Source organism: Cervus elaphus, chromosome 29 (assembly GCF_910594005.1).
Source record: "Cervus elaphus chromosome 29, mCerEla1.1, whole genome shotgun sequence".
NCBI lineage: Eukaryota > Metazoa > Chordata > Mammalia > Artiodactyla > Cervidae > Cervus > Cervus elaphus.
In genome coordinates, this window is record NC_057843.1 from 50,626,689 (window position 1) to 50,644,670 (window position 17,982).

At 39.1% G+C, this 17,982-nt stretch overlaps 1 protein-coding gene across 5 annotated transcripts in view; it reads right to left on the minus strand.

Moving 5' to 3' along the window:
• PRUNE2 (prune homolog 2 with BCH domain) overlaps positions 1-17,982 on the minus strand; it is a 277,828-nt gene that overhangs the window by 105,920 nt on the left and 153,926 nt on the right. The gene's annotated exons all lie outside the window — the stretch shown is intronic.

Sequence of the window (17,982 nt, forward strand, 5' to 3'; positions counted from 1 at the left end):
GTAGAGTCTTCTCTTGTGTTTTTAGAAGAGGGTGTTTGCTCTGACCAGTGTGTTCTCTTAGCAAAACTCTATTAGCCTTTGCCCTGCTTCATTCTGTATTCCAAGGCCAAATTTGCCTGTTACTCCAGGTGTTTTTTGACTTCCTACTTTTGCATTCCAGTCCCCGATAATGAAAAGGACATCTTTTTTGGGTGTTAGTTCTAGAAGGTCTTGTAGGTCTTCATAGAACCATTCAACTTCAGCTTCTTCAGCATTACTGGTTGGAAGTTAGACTTGGATTACCATGATATTGAATGACTTGTCTTGGAAATGAACAGAGATCATTCTATCGTTTTTGAGATTGCATCCAAGTACTGCATTTCAGACTCTTTTGTTGACTATGATAGCTACTCCACTTCTTCTAAGGGATCCTTACCCACAGTATTAGATATAATCATCATCTGAGTTAAATTCACCCATTTGAGTTCATTTTAGTCTGCTGATTCCTAAAATGTCGATGTTCACTCTTGCCATCTCCTATTTGACCACTTCCAATTTGCCTTGATTCATGGATCTAACATTCCAGGTTCCTATGCAACATTGCTCTTTACAGCATCGAACTTTACTTCCATCACCAGTCACACCCACAACTGGGTGTTGTTTTTGCTTTGGCTCCATCTCTTCATTCTTTCAGTGGAGTTATTTCTCCACTGATCTCCAGTAGCATATTGGGCACCTACCGACCTGGGGAGTTCATCTTTCAGTGTCCTATCTTTTTGCCTTTTCATACTGTTCATGGGGTTCTCAAGGCAAGAATACTGAAGTGGTTTGCCATTCCCTTCTCCAGGGGACCGTATTTTGTATGTTTATAAGGATTTCTATATGGGACTGAACAACTCAGGACCTATGCATAGTGGAAAATCCACTCACGCACGTATGCTCAGCTGTGTCTGACTCTGTGACCCCATGGACTATAGCCCACCAGGATCCTCTGTCCATGGGATTTTCCAGGCAAGAATATTGGAGTGTTTGCCACTTCCTTCTCCCAAGAAATCCACTCATGAGGCATCCTTTATTTTTGAAATGTGAGAACCCGGTAAACACACCGGCTACCAAATAATAATAAACTATTTCCATAATTATGTAAAGATGTTTAAAAAAAAATCCCCATTAGCCTGTTTTAAACCATGAGCTTAAACAGGGCTTTATTTTCCTTGGTAAAAATAAATCATCTCGTGTGAACAATATTTCAAGAAAGCAGGAAACCTTCCTTCCTCTCTGGGTAGCCCTTTCTGATTTACGGACACCACCAGGCAAGCCCCCAGAGCCCTTATTGTACGTGTACACTGCACACACATCTGATTCCTCTAAGCTGTGTCAATATTAACCTGACCAAACGAAGATCAAACTGTCTCTTTTGTTCCTCCTGCTCCTCACATGGGGAGCACAATATGGCTCTTGTCAGAGGTGCTTCATCATTTTGGCTCAAGGAAACTGTCAGTACAGTTTGGGATTCGTTCTTCATGGGCAGATATCCTGATGGGTCTAATGAAGCCTTTCTGCTGACAACTCATTTGCTAAAAATACCCAACCACCACCAAGTTTAAGTGGGGAATATGGTTGTGTCCCCTTTGCTATCAACCCCAAAAAAGTGATTTCCTTTGAAGTCTATAATATCTATATATCAAGGTACACACCTCTCACCATCCATATTTGCTCTTGCTAGTTTCCATTTGCTCAGTGATAAACTTTATGACATTCTTAAATTGGAATATAATAGGGTAAACACCAATCTTAGAGCACACATGCAGAGCCAACAGTCTGTGTGTGCCATTTGTCGCAATTCTAATCTAATTACCAGAAACCCCCTCCTGCAAACAGATAACACTCCGGGGTTTGTGGTTTCATTTTCATTTGGAGACGGCTGTGTGTGGGGAGCTTGAGGAACTCATTTTCAGGTAAGGACACTGTATTGTTGTGACTCTCTTGGCCCCAAGTCACAGAAACTTCACTCAAACTGGCGTTTTTCACTCAAACTTCAGAAAGATATGGTGAGTGTTCTAAAAAAGCAGAGGAAGTGGAGGATAAACTGGGAAGAGAGAAAGGGTTGCTTGGGATGTGGGGGCCACTCAGCTTCTCCATCCTCGTCTCCTGGCATCATTCTGCTCTCCTGCCACCAATGAGCATCCTCCTTGTGTCAGGAAACATGGGTGGCAGCAGCTCCAGGGTAGACCTTTCAGTTTTATTCAAGACTCACTCCCTCTTGATCTTGAGTTTGAAAACACTGAAGAATTCTGGCTGTTCCCACTTGGGCTGGATACCTAGCAATTGAGGTGGATTAGAAAGACCACATAATACAGGTATGGTACCTGTCGGAACAAGAGTGATAGATAAAAGTCCTTTCCTGGGAAGGTGGTGTAGGAGGTATGGTAGTGAGCAGACAAACTTTTAGGTGGGCACCCTAGATATCAGGCACAAAGAACTACCCAATCTCTGTCATACAGACACATCCGTACACAGCTACAGATACACATTATTCCCCAAATCCCTGTTTTATTTCCAGCCAACCAAGCACAAGTTATAGGGAGACACATGAAGCTTGGAGAGATAACCCTAGTTAACTTTCATTTCATGGAAGTTAAGAGAGGTATTATAAAGAATGATCAAAAAAATCTTTGAAACTGTTACACTTATAAAATGAAAATTATGCTTAATCAATCAAAAATACATAATACTACCTATGCAATCCAGGATAAAGAGGCCAAGCCTCCCTAATCTCTATTCTTCCAGGTCATGGTGAGGGATACTGTTTTTGGCTCCTGCTCAATCCCCCCTTTAACTGGCAAACTTCCATTGCTATTTGCACTGTATGTGTAGGGCATCAAAATGCTTTAAATACAAGTCAGAAATTATCTTCAGGCCCTACCCAAGAGGCAGAGAGTATTTGGGCTAAATCTGGTGGGACAAGAGTTGTATTTCTATGTTATCATTTTATATTATATAAGAGCTATTTATAGAAAGGCTCAAAGCAGGCCAATTACCCCAGGGGCAGGGGTGGGGGATCTAAATTCATAACAGGTAGAAAGCAGTAACTTTAGAGCAGGGTTTCTCACTTGACCTCACTGACTTTGGGGGCTGGATCATTCTTTGCTGTGGGGGTTGTTCTGTGAATTGTTGGATGTTTAGCCACATCACTGGCCTCCACTCACTAGATGCCAGGAGCTAAACTCTCTCTCCTGGGTGTGACAAATACGTTTCCAGATATTGTCAAACGTCAACTGCAGGACCAAAATACCCTACCTAAGAAAAACAGAGAATAATAGAAGAATCTTGCAAACTTAAATAATACAAATCCCATCCAACTCTTTCAGAAATATTATTGCATTAGCAGGATACCTCAGTAATTCTCTCTGGTTTAAGAGGCAGGAAGACTTGAAAAAAAGTAGATAGGAAATTTCACACAAATACTCTGTACTAACTGGCCAAATATTTCCCTTTTCTAAGCTGGTAAAATTTTTAAATTCTCATCAATTGTCTTTGAGTTTATACTGGCAAGTTCATAAAATAAACAGCATATCGATTCTCTTAAACAAAAGAAAAAGCAGGATGATTTAAAAGACAGAGCCAGGATTTTACTAAAGCATCTACTTCCTGTGCCAGGAAAAAGATGTTTTCCTAGGTATTTCCCAGAGTTTAAGTCTAGAAAAACTATATTAATCCAGGTCAGTTAAGGGTAAATAGGGGATTTTTAAAATCAAATCTTATATTTGAGATTCCTGACAATAATATGCATGCTGTTGTTGCTATGCTCTGTCATGTCCAACTCCTTGTGACCCCATGAAGGCTCCTCTTTCCGTGGAACTTTCCAGGCAAGAATACTGGAGTGGGTTGCCATTTCCTCAAACATAGTAACCCTAGAAAATGGCAGATACTGGAGGGCAATGCAATCTGACTGGGGCATCTTGAGCTTTCGGTGAATGGCTAGCATCCTTGACTGATAACAGGCTACATGGGAAGACTCATCAAAATTTATTTCTCAGCCTGAATTATCTGAATCTGTATATCATACTGGTTCTCAACCATGGCTATACCTTAGGCAGCTGATAACCCAGGGAGCTGTTAAAAAAAAAAAATACTCAGACCCTACCCCATGAAATTTAAATTTGACTGCCTAAGGGTAGGGCCAGGGCATCAGAATATCTTTCAGAGGATTCTAGCTATTATTCTAATGTGCAGCTAAGATGAAGAACAGTGTTATACACAGATATAAAGAAACAATTTTTAATTCATGCTGTGTAGACATAGCTTCTATATCAACAATTCTTGTTTCTACTCTATAGTTATTGAGTGAACTTTCAGAGTCGGGGAGAAAACACAAATCCCAAAAACAGATGCTCACAACTTCATTTTTAAAAATGCAATTCTAACTCCTCCCCAAATGTGCAAGTGCTTAAATGCATGGGTTTTGAAATCTGACAGTCCATGATTCAAATCCTAATTCCACATCCTGTTTTCCCTGCACCTTCAGGCAAGTTACTTGATCATGTTAAGCTTCAATTCTTTCATCTGAAAAAATGAAGATAATAATCTCCTTTACAAAATGAAACAGTCTATAAAACACTCAGCCTGGTATCTCTCAGAGTCAGCCCTCAAAACGTTGTAACCCTATGAGAGCAGCAGCAAGAAAAGCAGCCACAACTCTATTAACAGTAAGTATATCTGCCAATTAGGTCATTAGAAATTACCAAGCCTTAGGTACAGTTTAGCATTTCTTTCTACTCTTTGTATGTTGAAAAGAATCTTTCTTTCATCTGAGAGTTTTTTGTTGCAGCCCATTGTTTAAACTATGTAAACTCTAAAATTTCTGATGGAAAGAACTGGCAGGTTCAAAGATAGTACCTGACAAATCAGCCAGATACCATAACAGCCAGACTGATGGAGAAACATGTTCTTCTCCAGGTTCTACTTCTCAAGTCCGATGGGTCTCAAACTTAAGCTGTATCAGATTCACCTAGAGAGCTTATGGGAACACAAACACCTGGGTCCCACTCTCAGGGTTTGGTAGGTCTTGGGCCCACTCAGAATCATGATTTCTAGTAGGCTCCTGAGTGATGTTGATATAGCTGGTCTTTGAAACCCACATGCATGCATGCATGCATGCATAAGTCGCTTCAGTCATGTCTGACTCTTTGCAACCCTATGGTCTATAGTCCACCAGGCTCCTCTGTCCATGGGATACTCCAGGCAAGAATACTTGAATGGGGTTGTCATTTCCTACTCCAGAGAATCTTCTTGACCTAGGGATCAAACTCACGTCTCTTATGTCTCTGATTTGGCAGGCAGGTTCTTTACCACTAGTGCCACCTGGGAAGCCAAAGCAAGATATTTCACCTTTCTGGACCTCAAATTCCTAATCTCAAAAAGGAAGAGTCCAGGAAGGCAATATAACTCTTTGCTTCTACTTTACTCTTTAAAAATAAAGTTATACAGTATATACACAGTGTAATATTACTCAGCCATAAAAAAGAATAAAATAATATCATTTGCAGCAATATAGGTGGACCTAGAGATTATCATACTAAGTCAGAAAGAGACAAATATGATATGACATCACTTATATGTGGAATCTGAAATACAATGCAAGTAACATATCTGCATTGAAACAGAAACAGACCCACAGACACAGAGGGACAGACTTGTGATTGCTGGGGTGGGGGTGGAAGAAAGAATTGGGAATTTAGGATTAGTAGATGCAAACTATTATACACAGGATGGATAAACAACAAGGTCCTACTGTGGCACAGGGAACTATAGTCAATATCCTGTGATAAACCATAATGAAAAAGAATATGAAAAAGACTGTATATATATATGTATAACTGAATCACTTTGAACAGCAAAAATTAACACATTATTTTAAATCAACTATACTTCAATACAATTTTTAAAAATAAAGCTATATAGGAGACTTCAACTGTATGTTTTAATTTATATTAGCCAAGAGAATTAGGATAGGCAGTTGGTTAGTTAAAGTTTGGTTAAAAAGGAAAATTTAAAAATAAATATTCTATTATAAAATAAAATAGCAATTTTATATGATTTTCAATTTAAAATAATGCATGCATTTATATTTTTTTCATATAGAGCCAGGGCCTTTTAAATATTTTTTGAGCATGGGTCTATATGAGCTTCCCATTCTCTTTGTTGCAAAGACCATACATATAATTTGCCATTTCTAGTTTCAGTTTCATTAATGTGGAATAAAAACTTAGACATATGTGAAACAATCTGAATGTGGATTCCTTGTGCATTTATCATCCCCTCTCAGTTTTTTATAGCTGTTTCACCCAAATTTGAGAGCATATTTTCAGAGAGCACATTTCATTTCACTGAGTCTTTCCAAAGCATTCATCTTAGAAATAACTATCTTTTTCCACTCCTATTTCATCAGTTTCTTTAAATTGTGTAATTATATGAACTATTACAACTGGTACCAACAGGTTTGAGAGCAAACACAGCTGACTCTTGGTAAACATTGGACTCAGTTAAAGGGTACACATGCCCCCATGCATTGTGAAGACTTGTCAGTGAATGGGGAGCATTCAGTTGAGGTTATCATTAGTAGATATTAGAGCTGAATGGAGAATGTATTTAGTTCTGCATGATATTGATAGGAAGATCAGGAGAGCTTTTACTAGGAGAGGCAAGGTATACAACTCTACCTCCTCACCCCTCAAAACTAAGGATTTTTGAGTCACAAGATGTTAACCCAGAACCTAACTTTAATACAAATCACCTTGGAGACTTGTTAACATGCAGATTCTAATTTAGTAGGTCTGGGGTGGGCCTGAACAAACCTTTTGACCAACCCAATACAATGTTGTATTAATTTCTGCTACACAGCAAAGTGCTTCAGCTATACACATACATTTTAATATTCTTCTCTATTATGGTTACTACAAGATATTGAATATAGGTTCCTGTGCTATACAGTAGGAGCGTAATTCTGCAAGTAGTTAGGCAGCTGGATAGCTGGGGAAATCATGTTGTTGTTTAGTCACGCAGTCACATCTGATTCTTTGCGACCCCATGGACCTGTAGCCCACTAGGTTCCTCTATCCATGGAATACTGGAGTGGGTGGCCATTTCCTTCTCCAGGGGATCTTCCCAACCCAGAGATCAAACCATTCTTCTGCATTGCAGGTGGATTTTTTTTTTTAACCGCTGAGCCACCAGGGAAGCTGGGAAAATAATAGTAGAGTCATTTATTTTTTCTAGCTGCTGAGAAAGGCCACTCTGCTAGCCAACTAAGTCTGCCACAGGGGTGAGTCCTTAAGAGGGGCAAAGAGGCAAGTTACTCCCCTCTTGTGTCACTGGGTTTAACCTCCCCCAGTCCCATCCCAACAGATACATACAATAGCAACATCTGAAAGACAGACAGCAGCATCTTAAGTTGTACTTGTAAATGACATTCCTGACCAACAGACCTTGTTCCAAACTAGACGCCTCTGTCTTCATTCTTTGACTATGCGGTTTCTTGGGAATCATCCTAAAACCACAGATATTTCTTTAGATTTTTAAGATTCAAAGTGGATAAAAGGGGGTTTAAAAAAAAAGTGGATAAAACAAATGATTAAAATCCTCACCTACAAGGTTTCAGGACATCCTATGAACTCTCTATAACACCAGAGGTCAGAGACTTCACTGATTTGTCCTTATTTTGACATGATTTTCGATGATACACCATAAAACACAGTATCATTTTGTTCTTTTAGAGTTTTTGTTATTCATTTTGTGATCCATGAAATGATTTTTAAAAGTGATCTGCTTATAAAAAGTTTTAGGCTTTCTCTTTCTGAAGTGTAGATAATATTAATGATTTAAAGAATTCTGTAGCTGAAAAATAGTTTGATTATCAAAAAAAGAATATTTATTGAAATCCTTTTATTTAGAAGATTCAGGTTAAGTACTATTGGGTGGAATGGCATATCAAGTCTGGGTAACAAGAGAACAAGTTGGTTTTTCTCTGTCCTCAAATGATCTCTCCTTACACTGAAATGAGGGGATGTGGGCAGGCATTTGTAAGGTCCCTTCAAGTTTTGATATTCAGTGGTGTAACAATCCTAAGATGAAAGGGTATTCAGAAGCTAGGGGTTATCAGAGACAGTGGGGAAGGTGACAAAGACACAAAAAATGTTTAAATTTTACTATTATTGAGCCTACAAGAGAAAATATAATACATGAAGCAATAAAGACCCTTGGCTGTGAATGAGACAAAACTAATTCTGAGCTATACCATTTATAGTTATATGACTTAGGGTCATTTACTTAGCCTCAAAGCCTTAATTTATGCATCCAAAATGGGGATAATAATACCTAATTCATAATTTATAGAGGATTAAATGAGATAGTTAATATAAGATCCTAGCACAGTGCTTAGAATATTATAAATGATAAATACTAAGTTTAAGAGCAATTTAGTTTGCCATGAAAGTGAAAGTTGCTCAGTCGAGTCCGACTCTTTGCAAACTCATGGCCTATACAATCCACGGAATTCTCTAGGCCAGAATACTAGAGTGGGTAGCCTTTCTCTGCTCCAGGGGATCTTCCCAACCCAGGGATAAAACCCAGGTCTCCCATGTTGCAGGCGGATTCTTTACCAGCTGAGCCACAAAGGACGCCCTTAGTTTGCCATAGACACACGCATTTTTTCTGTCCATCATTCCTTCCTTTGGGGAGGACCTCTCGTCACTTGGTGGGGCTGTCCTTACTCCTAAACTGAGCTCTAGGTGTGACAGGTGACTCAGAACCAGCCAAATTGTACTTCACCCACTTGGCTACATAACCCACTTGGTTCCAGGAAAATATATGACCTGAGCTGGTCAGTCAGAGCCTTCACAGGAGTTATATGAAGCTCTTTCTTCTTTCCTCTGAGATATAAGGATCACATTTGTTTGAAGCTCCCTTGGCCATTATGGGGAATCATGGAGAGCTACCTGAGACAGATGCCAACAGAGAGGTGAGAGGCAGAGAAAAAGAGACACGCTCTGATGAAACAGTTTGGCTTCCAGTCCAAGAGTACCAGAAGCTCAGTCCACCTGGGATTATCATTTACTACAGCAGTTAGTTCCCTGTTTTCCTTAAGCAAATCTGAGTTGAGTTTCTGTCACAACCAAAGAACTACACAGAGAGACAGACAAGTGTATACCTTATGAAAACCTGATAAATGATAATAAAAGAAGTCGACATTTGCAGGAGGAGAGGCCACTTCAATAGACAATCCTTTCTTCTAAGTCATTACTTTTTACATTTTAGAAATAGAGAAAGAAGAGAGGTTTTTCTTCTCATTAATCACAGATAGTGGCTAGCCCTTCAGTGGCTGAAAATTAAGTCATCGAGGGATCCAAAGAATTTGGGGAGTCTACCTGCTGGACTCCTGGTAACCAAGGACAGGGAATTAGCAAAAGTAACTAGAAGGCTGACCACAAGAGATTTTAGGATCACTTGTTAGGTTGCACCCGCCTAGGAAGCTGTCATTGAACAAAGGAATCAAAACCTAAAGGTGTAATGACACTTCAAGAGAAAGTAAAATTTTATGTTTATAGAGCAATGTTGGATTTTCTACATAAGATCAAAGTAATCTTAGTTGATTATTATCAATTCTCTAGCTAATAGCAAGAAAAAAAAATAGCAATATTTACTTAACAGGTAAGAGTAATGAGGTTCAAGAAGCTTCAGGAACAGTCATAGTATCACACGTAGTTACTTGACGGTAGAGCAGTGACTAGAACCCAAGTTTGAGTTTTGTTTTAGTACATTTTTATATGCTATCTGTCTTTACTTCACTCTGAGTGCCATAACTGATACGGACACAAAAGGGAGCTTAAGTTAGTTGTCTTTTAATCACTTTTCATTCTTTTATTGTAATCTAAGCAGAAAATATCAAAAGTCAAATTTGGATAGTAGGTTGAAATTATTTTGCAGTCTCATGGTCTAGTGTGGTTTGTGTCTGTGTGTGTGTGTCTGTGTGTAAACTTATTTTAAGAGAATTTTTCTAATGCCATTTGCAGCAACCTGGATGGAACCTAGAGACTGTCATACTAACTGAAGTAGGTCAGACAGAGAAAGACAAATATCATAAGATATCACTTATATGTGGAATCTAAAAAAATGATACAAATGAACTTATTTACGAAGCAGAAATAGACCCACAGACAGAAAACTTATGGTTACCAAAAGGGAAAGTAGAGGGGGCAGATAAATTAGGAGTTTGGGATTAACATACACACTGCTATATATAAAACAGATAAACAATAAGGACCTAGTGTATAGCACAGGGAACTATATTCCATATTTTGTAAAAACCTATAAAGGTAAAGAATCTTAAAAAGGATATATATATGATTATATATATCTATGTGAATCACTGTGCTATACACCTGAGACTAACAACACTATAAATGAACTATACTTCCATAAAAAAGTTTCTCTATACATTTATTTTCAGAACTAGTATTAGCACCATGGTGATAGGCCTTTGGGAAACGGTGTTGGTATGCAAACAAAACATATACAGATTGCAAAATTAGGAAAACATTATATGATGTGCCATGTGCTATAGATGAGTTCTGGTCTGGTACATAAAAGGAGGAAGTTCTATATTACACCTAGAAGGATAACAAAATGAACAGGAAATTTGCTGAATAATTCATAAGTAGAGTCATCCTTGGGCTTTCTGACGCTCCCACATCTGAATATGGCAGCTGAGGAGTTCTCAGTGAAAGCAATTATAGCATCACCTACATCCCCAGAAGAGAACTAAGAACCACAAGCTTTCCCACCCTCCATGGTGACGCAGAACACTGACCTTAATGGGAAAGGTATGAAAGCGAAAAGTAGGAGGCTACTCCTAATTCTAGTCTCATTAAGTTCAGTGTCATTAATAGCAGCCTAGGTCTCTCCATATGTGGTTGTACCTCTTCCTGATGAGACAAAACTAAGGAACATATTTATTTGTAGGCTTACTATAAGCAGAAGCACAAGGACCTGTGTCTTCTTGTCCGTAAAGGTAAGTGCCTAAGTAAACTGCCAGTTGATGAGTCTAGAAATTATCAAACATCGGCAGTTGGTAGCCTCCAGCCCCATCCTTCCTTAGGAGGGCCATAGATGATCACCCAAACCAAGCTCAATATTGAATCATTGTCAGTGCTTGACTTTACTACTAATGTCAGTGAGAGCAGACATTTATATAAACTGCTGTAGGGCAACCCATAAGGGGGCAGAGTGCAAAACCATAAAAAAATACTACAGGTCTCATAGTCAGAAACCTCACCAGGAGCCATCTACTTCAGCAACATAGCCTCAGGTACAAATTTACATGCAATAATTCATATTCTACCAAATAAATCCCAGGCAAACAGAGTAATGCAAAAACACATTTCCTGCTGTCAAGAAAATTTCTGGCAAAATTAATCAACCATTCATCCATTCAGGCTCTTTGCATACCCTTTTGTCAAAGAGGGAATACTAAGAGATTTCTTTTCTCTTCTACGCACTCATTTCAATGAATTGAAGAATCCATCAAGCTTGAGTTGATTTATTGAACTGTCTCTTAGCTCAGCAGTACAACTACAGCAAATGAACTAGTAACTTCTCCTAAAACCAGCAGTGATTCAATTCAATGATATCTGATTTATTTAACTCTTTATAATTCCAGATTTAACTTATTCTTGCATTATAGCATGATAAAAATCAAGCATGCTGATTTTCAATCTACTTCCAAACAGCATAAATTTTTGGATATAGCCCTGCACATCTGCATGCATTATTTACTATTCTGATAGCACTCATCAACACATATAGGTTATAAGACTTCTGCATTTAAGAAACACTGATACATTAGTAATAGGTAGGTTTACAAAAGGATTTCTTTAAAGATCTACAGCTTTTCTCTAAGGCAAACTGTTCTAGTGGATAATGTTTAATGCTAACATTGGATGACCAGTCACTATGGTTCAAAGCACTAAAGACAGAGATTTCTTATTTTTGTATTTATTTTAATCATTCTACCAGGTGAGAAAAATCACTACAGGGTAATATTTAAGGCATAAACATTACAGAGAAACCATGCCGACTGTTCAAACATGGGTTTTCTCACCAAACCTCATCCACTGAGCCCCACGGAGCCCATTTATCACATCCCAGCTTTGCATTTTTCTTTGTAAAGATATACGACCTTTGCCTATTAGATTTCATTAACAGGGCACCATACAAGGCGCCTTTGCACATGGCAGGCTAGAAAGCGCAACATCCTCGCCTGAAGGATTTGCGGGAACAAGCTCATCTTCAATCTTTGTCCCTGGGAGGCACTTTTAACACCTGCCAACCACAGCACTATCATCAGAAAAACATTTAGAGATTTATCTTCGGGCTGGTAATTATAAGAGATAATTTGTTTGGAGTATGGATAAAGTTGGTCTAGCATAAACAAACTAGAGGCTCAAATTACATGATGAACATCATTAACTATTGATTTAACCACTGCGGGTCTGCAAGCTCACTGCCACTCTGAAGATGGCAGGTTTCTAAGCAATAACTTTAGCCTCAAAACTATGGCTGTTGAGGGGCATGCATTTCAATGCGTACTCAGCATCATCCTGGCTTTCATTGCTTTCCTCCTATTGAGCACCCAACTCAAGGTAACCTACATTTAGAACGATAAGGACTGCTGACTGTTGTCTTTTAGAATTCAAGATACTTTGTTTGGGGAAGATGAGAGGGATGAAGTGAAAGGGATTGTGTCACAGACCACTTTTTTTTTCTTTAGTTTTCATAGTCCTTTCCATATGTTACCTCATCAGAGCTTCACAATCACCCTGTGAAATGGGCAAAGGTGGCTTTTGAGCTCATTTGATGTGAGGAAACTGAGGCAAAGAGGAGCTAAGTGTTTAAGGACCTTGACCAAAGGACATGATGAGTGGATTCCTTAGGACATTTCATTACTCTCATCCAGAGCAGAAATGAATGCTTCAAAGTGCTTTGAGGGACCAAGAGCAAAGCTATCCATCTCTTTGCCTTTAACAAGAATCTTGTGGGTCGATGTGGTAAGATGTGACTTTTTTACAACCCTATTTTCCACACAGAATACCACCTTGCAGAAATGCAATAGAGACGCAGAAGTAAAATATCTCATGGGCAAATTTACAGAAGTGAGAATAAATGCCAGAGTTCCTGGCTGGGATAGCAGTTGTATCCAACACAACTCTGTCTTTAACTGTCTCCATGTGAAGACTCAAGCTCACAGTTTAAAGCAGTGCCTTTATACTCAGTAAGTACTCAATAAATGATGCTACTAATATGCTTTAATGCCTTCATTCATAAAGGTAACTGAAAGTTCCACTGAGCCGTTCCCAAAATACAAGTATTTTGTAATTCATGATTTATTTCTTACTTGAGAAAGGTAATATGCAGCACATAATGAATATTATGCTAGGGCACAATTTGTTGCTGAAAACACACAAATATTTATGCAACAAAATGTATACAGTGGGATCAAGACTGTAAATATCAGGTCAGAGTTTACTGCCAAAGAGTTTTTGGATTTCAGAATGGCAGATAAGGAATTATAGATGTGGTGGTGGTGGTTGGTGTTTTAGTCGCTAAGTTGTGTCCAATTATTGTGACCCGGTGGACTGTAGCCTGCCAGGCTCCTCTGTCCATGGGATTTCTCCGGCAAGAATACTAGAATGGGTTGCTATTTCCCTCTCCAGGGGATCCTTCCAGACCAGGGATCAAACTTGGATCTCCCGCATTATAGGCAGATTCTTTACCGACTGAGCCACCAGGGAAGCCCTTACAGATGTGGAAAGAAACTGAAAGTGGTAGTTGCTCAGTCGTGGCTGACTTTGTGACCCTGTGAACTGTAGTCCACCAGGCTCCTCTGTCCATGGGATACTCCAGGCAAGAATTCTGAAGTGGTTAGCCATCCCCTTCTCCAGAGGATCTTCCCAAACCAGGGATCGAACCCTGGTCTCCTGCATTGAAGGCAGATTCTTTACTATTTGAGTCACCAATTTGATGTTAAGTACTGAATATCCATTGCTCAGTGAAAAAGAGCAGCAATCCAATCACATGCTGACAAATTCAGAATGAGGCATTGAGAGGGCATCCGATTGACCACCAACATGAGTCAGCGGAGACAGCCGGAAGGTATTAAAGTGAAATCTCATTAATATGAACTCTAACTCAAATGATGGACTGTCCCAAATTTACTTTCTCAATGAAGACATTCAGTGTCTCCCACACACTGCAAGAGAAATGCTTTAGTTGCTTTAGAATAACTTATAAAACCTTTATATTTAACATTTTATTAATTAAAATTAAAATTTTTATATTTAAGTAGACATTTCTCAGTGATCAAGGTAGACAGACAAATTTCCTCTAGTTAGGTTATATGTTGTCTGACTCAAAGTTTTTATGTTTCCAGAAGTTAGAAAACATTTTTAATTAAAAAATAATTTCTAGGGACTTCCCTGGTGGTACAGTGGGTTAAGAATCCAACTGCCAATGCAGGGGACACGAGTTTGATCCCTGGTCCAGGAGGATTCCACATGTTGCAGAGCAACTAAGCCTGTGCGCCTAGAACCTGTGTTTTGCAACAAGCGAAGCCACTGCAATGAGAAGCCCATTCATCACAAGGAAGAGTACCCCTGCTTGCAGCAACTAGAGAAAACACACACACAGCAACGAAGACCCATCATAACCAAAACTAAACAATGAATTATAAAAAAATATAACATAATCACATCTCATTTATTTTGACTTTTTTTTGCATTTATCTAAAGGAATAAGGTTTGAACTCCATACCAGATGAATTCTTTCCTAGAGCTGGGACCAAATAAAGATTTCAAAGAGAATTTCTAGCCAAGCCTTAATGGCTCAGGTTATACCCATAAAAAATTTTAAAGTAACTTATTTATGCATATGAACCAGAAATTTCCCTTAAGTATAATACACTTGCTGATCAATAAAAAATATGGTCTATAGATGCATCGCAGCTGTAGGCAGTATTCATTTCTCCATCAGTTGAGTTTTTAGATCAAACACACTAACAATGTTAGTTCTCAAATATCAGAAGACTCTTTTTCTTTATGTAATTCCTCCCTAAACTACAAAATTAAGTTGTGATCTCTCGTGATGCTAAAGATATGTTTGGTATAATCACAAAAAGACTGTCAAGGAATAGATGCCAACTAAACATCAGCTATAGATTCATGAGCCAGAATAAAGAGTCGAGGAAGCCTATTATATAGCAGAGCTGGTGTTTCAAACTCATTGGGAAATGAGTATTTTGATTTATCATTGATGTCAACGTAAATGGTATACATCTGAAGAAAGAACGCTAAACTTAAATTCCCACTGGATTAAAGATGTAAATATAAAAAGTTAAAAAGTAAACTATTTGAAGAAAATCAACGATACTACTTACATAACACTATAACTCAAGACCATGAAAGAAAGAAGACTATTTTTCTTTATAAAATTAAAAAAAATTAAAAGTGGTGTTTTAACACATCACAAAATAAAAGCCAAATAATGGACTGGAAAAATTATCTGTAGCACTTGTGACAAAACAACTATTAATCCCTGACACACAGAACCTTCCAAAATACCAATTGAAGGAAAAAAAAGAGCAATAAACTTAAAATTGAAGAAGAAAAATAAATGGTCAACAAACATGTGGGGAAAAAAAGTCCAATCTCACAAGTAACAAAGGAAAAAGCAAATTAAACACACATGTGATACCATTTTTTCTATCAAGATGTCTCACATTTTAAAGGGAGAAAAAGGCCAGAGGTGTTCAGGGTACAGGAAAGCAGTTCTCTCAAATATAACTGGAAAGAATGTGGAATACAACAAAATTTTAGAAAATATTTTGACATTATTAATATAAAAATAGCTTAAGAATCAACAATAGTTTTGCAAAACTATTCTATTTAATAAAAGAAATATGATATAAGAATATATGTACAAGGATAGTTAATGTAGCATTGTTTTGTGGTAGCAAAAAGTTGGAAATAGTTTGTCCCTCTGTGGGTATAGTCTCTCTTCCTTAAAAGGACAGTCATGTCCCATTCAACCACAGAAAGATCACTTAATATTAAAAGACTGAGTTAGGTATAGGTCTTTACTTGACATACTATGAAGAGAAAAAAGAAAATTCCAGAATAATATATATAGTATGATCATATTGTTAACATAATCACATATTTCATAATCCCATATATATGTATACTCATCGGTATGTGATTGTGTAAACAGAGTTTGTTAAGTTTAATTACCTTGGGGACAGGTAACAGAAGGTGTGGGAGTGCAGGATAATTTACATGTTTCGTTATGTATCTTACACATCATTTTCTTAATAAAACAAATATACATATATCTGGAATTTTAAAAATACAATAAAAAGAAAATGAGAGACTAATAAAAAGAACCATGAGCTTGTCTTTGGTTTAGACTGTAGAGAGTTTGGGTAAAATGCTCAAGTTGGTCCAAGTGCACTAATAAGCCCTTGTGGTTAGTTAACTGAGGCACCTTCAGCAACTCATTTGTTAAACAGTCAGTTCTTGCTGAACAAAATGCAAGTCACTATCCACCCAAACAAGAAAATACTCTGCAGATGCATCTCCTACAGCAAGTTGAGTCTGTGCTATTTTAACTCTCTATTCAGTTCACAAATATCCTTACAAGGTCAAAGCAATAAATGGGGTTGAAGTTAAAGCACTAGATGAGTGATTAGGGGAAATTCCTTCTAGGATAAAGGGTGAATCACAGAAGACTTCCTTTAGTGGGGAGATATCGCCCTGGTAGGGGCCGGGTGACAAGGTTTGCAGAGATTTGGAGGACTACACAGACCAAGGCTTTGTCGACCCCCAGGGTGGAGCTGTCTGCTCCCACCTCATGTCCATGCCTCTCCCCCTCTCTTGCATTCTCAGCTGTAAACCTAGGCAGCCTCTACACCCATCCCACTCTAAATATCCAGGTGTGAGACAACGTGAACTTGCTGAACTTGCCCATCTGCTTTACAAAGGCATACCCTAGCACTGTCTTCCAAGCTTGTGCGATGTTCCTCCCATGGTGGACAATCTCTCTCTTCCCTCTTCTAACCCCACCATGAATGCCTCTTAAGTTTAATCCTTCTCAAAAAAGAAGCCCTGACTCCTGAGTCCTAGCCAATGTAACCTGTAGCTCTCACCTTCATTCACCATGGCTGTGCCTCGCCTATCTGCCAGGGCTCCATATGGCTCTATCCTGGACCTAGTTTCAGGGACCAGATCAAAGGACACTGTCGACCATTTCAGGCCTTGACGAGCATCTTTATTTACTTGGCTCCTCACAGCTGGGGAGGCTTTACCCAGAAGTGGCCGTTCTTTAGCACAGGGGTCCCCGACCTCTGGGCAACGGATCACTATCGGTCTGTCCCATTAGGAACCGAGCCGCAGAGCAAGAGGTAAGCCAAGAGCAAGCAAGGAAAACTGCTGCTGCTGCTCTCCAGTGCCCCCATGACTGCCTGAACAGACCTCCCCGACCCCCGCTGCCCCTGCCGCCCCTGCCACCAGTCCAAGGAAAAACAGTTTTCCACAAAACCGGTCCCTGGTGTCAAAAAGGTGGGGACCGCTGCTCCAGCAGGACGCCTCAGGTCAAACCCACTCCCAGCACCAAGTTGCCTGTGGGACTGCACCCCAGAGTCCTGCAAGCCCTATACTCGTCCAGCCTCAAGACTGAGGAAAGGGCCCAGAGTCAGCTACAGAGACATCCATGTGTCATGGACGGGGGAGCTTACACGTCTGAAGCCAGGTCCTGGGACAGCACCCCCACTGCAGACAGCAGCCAGCAGCCAGGACGCCACAGCAGCAGCCTTTGTTTGGGGAGGGGGAGGGAAGTGACCAGTTATATGGGGAATTGACATCAGGTTGGCTCATCGGTTACCAAGGAAACCAGCAG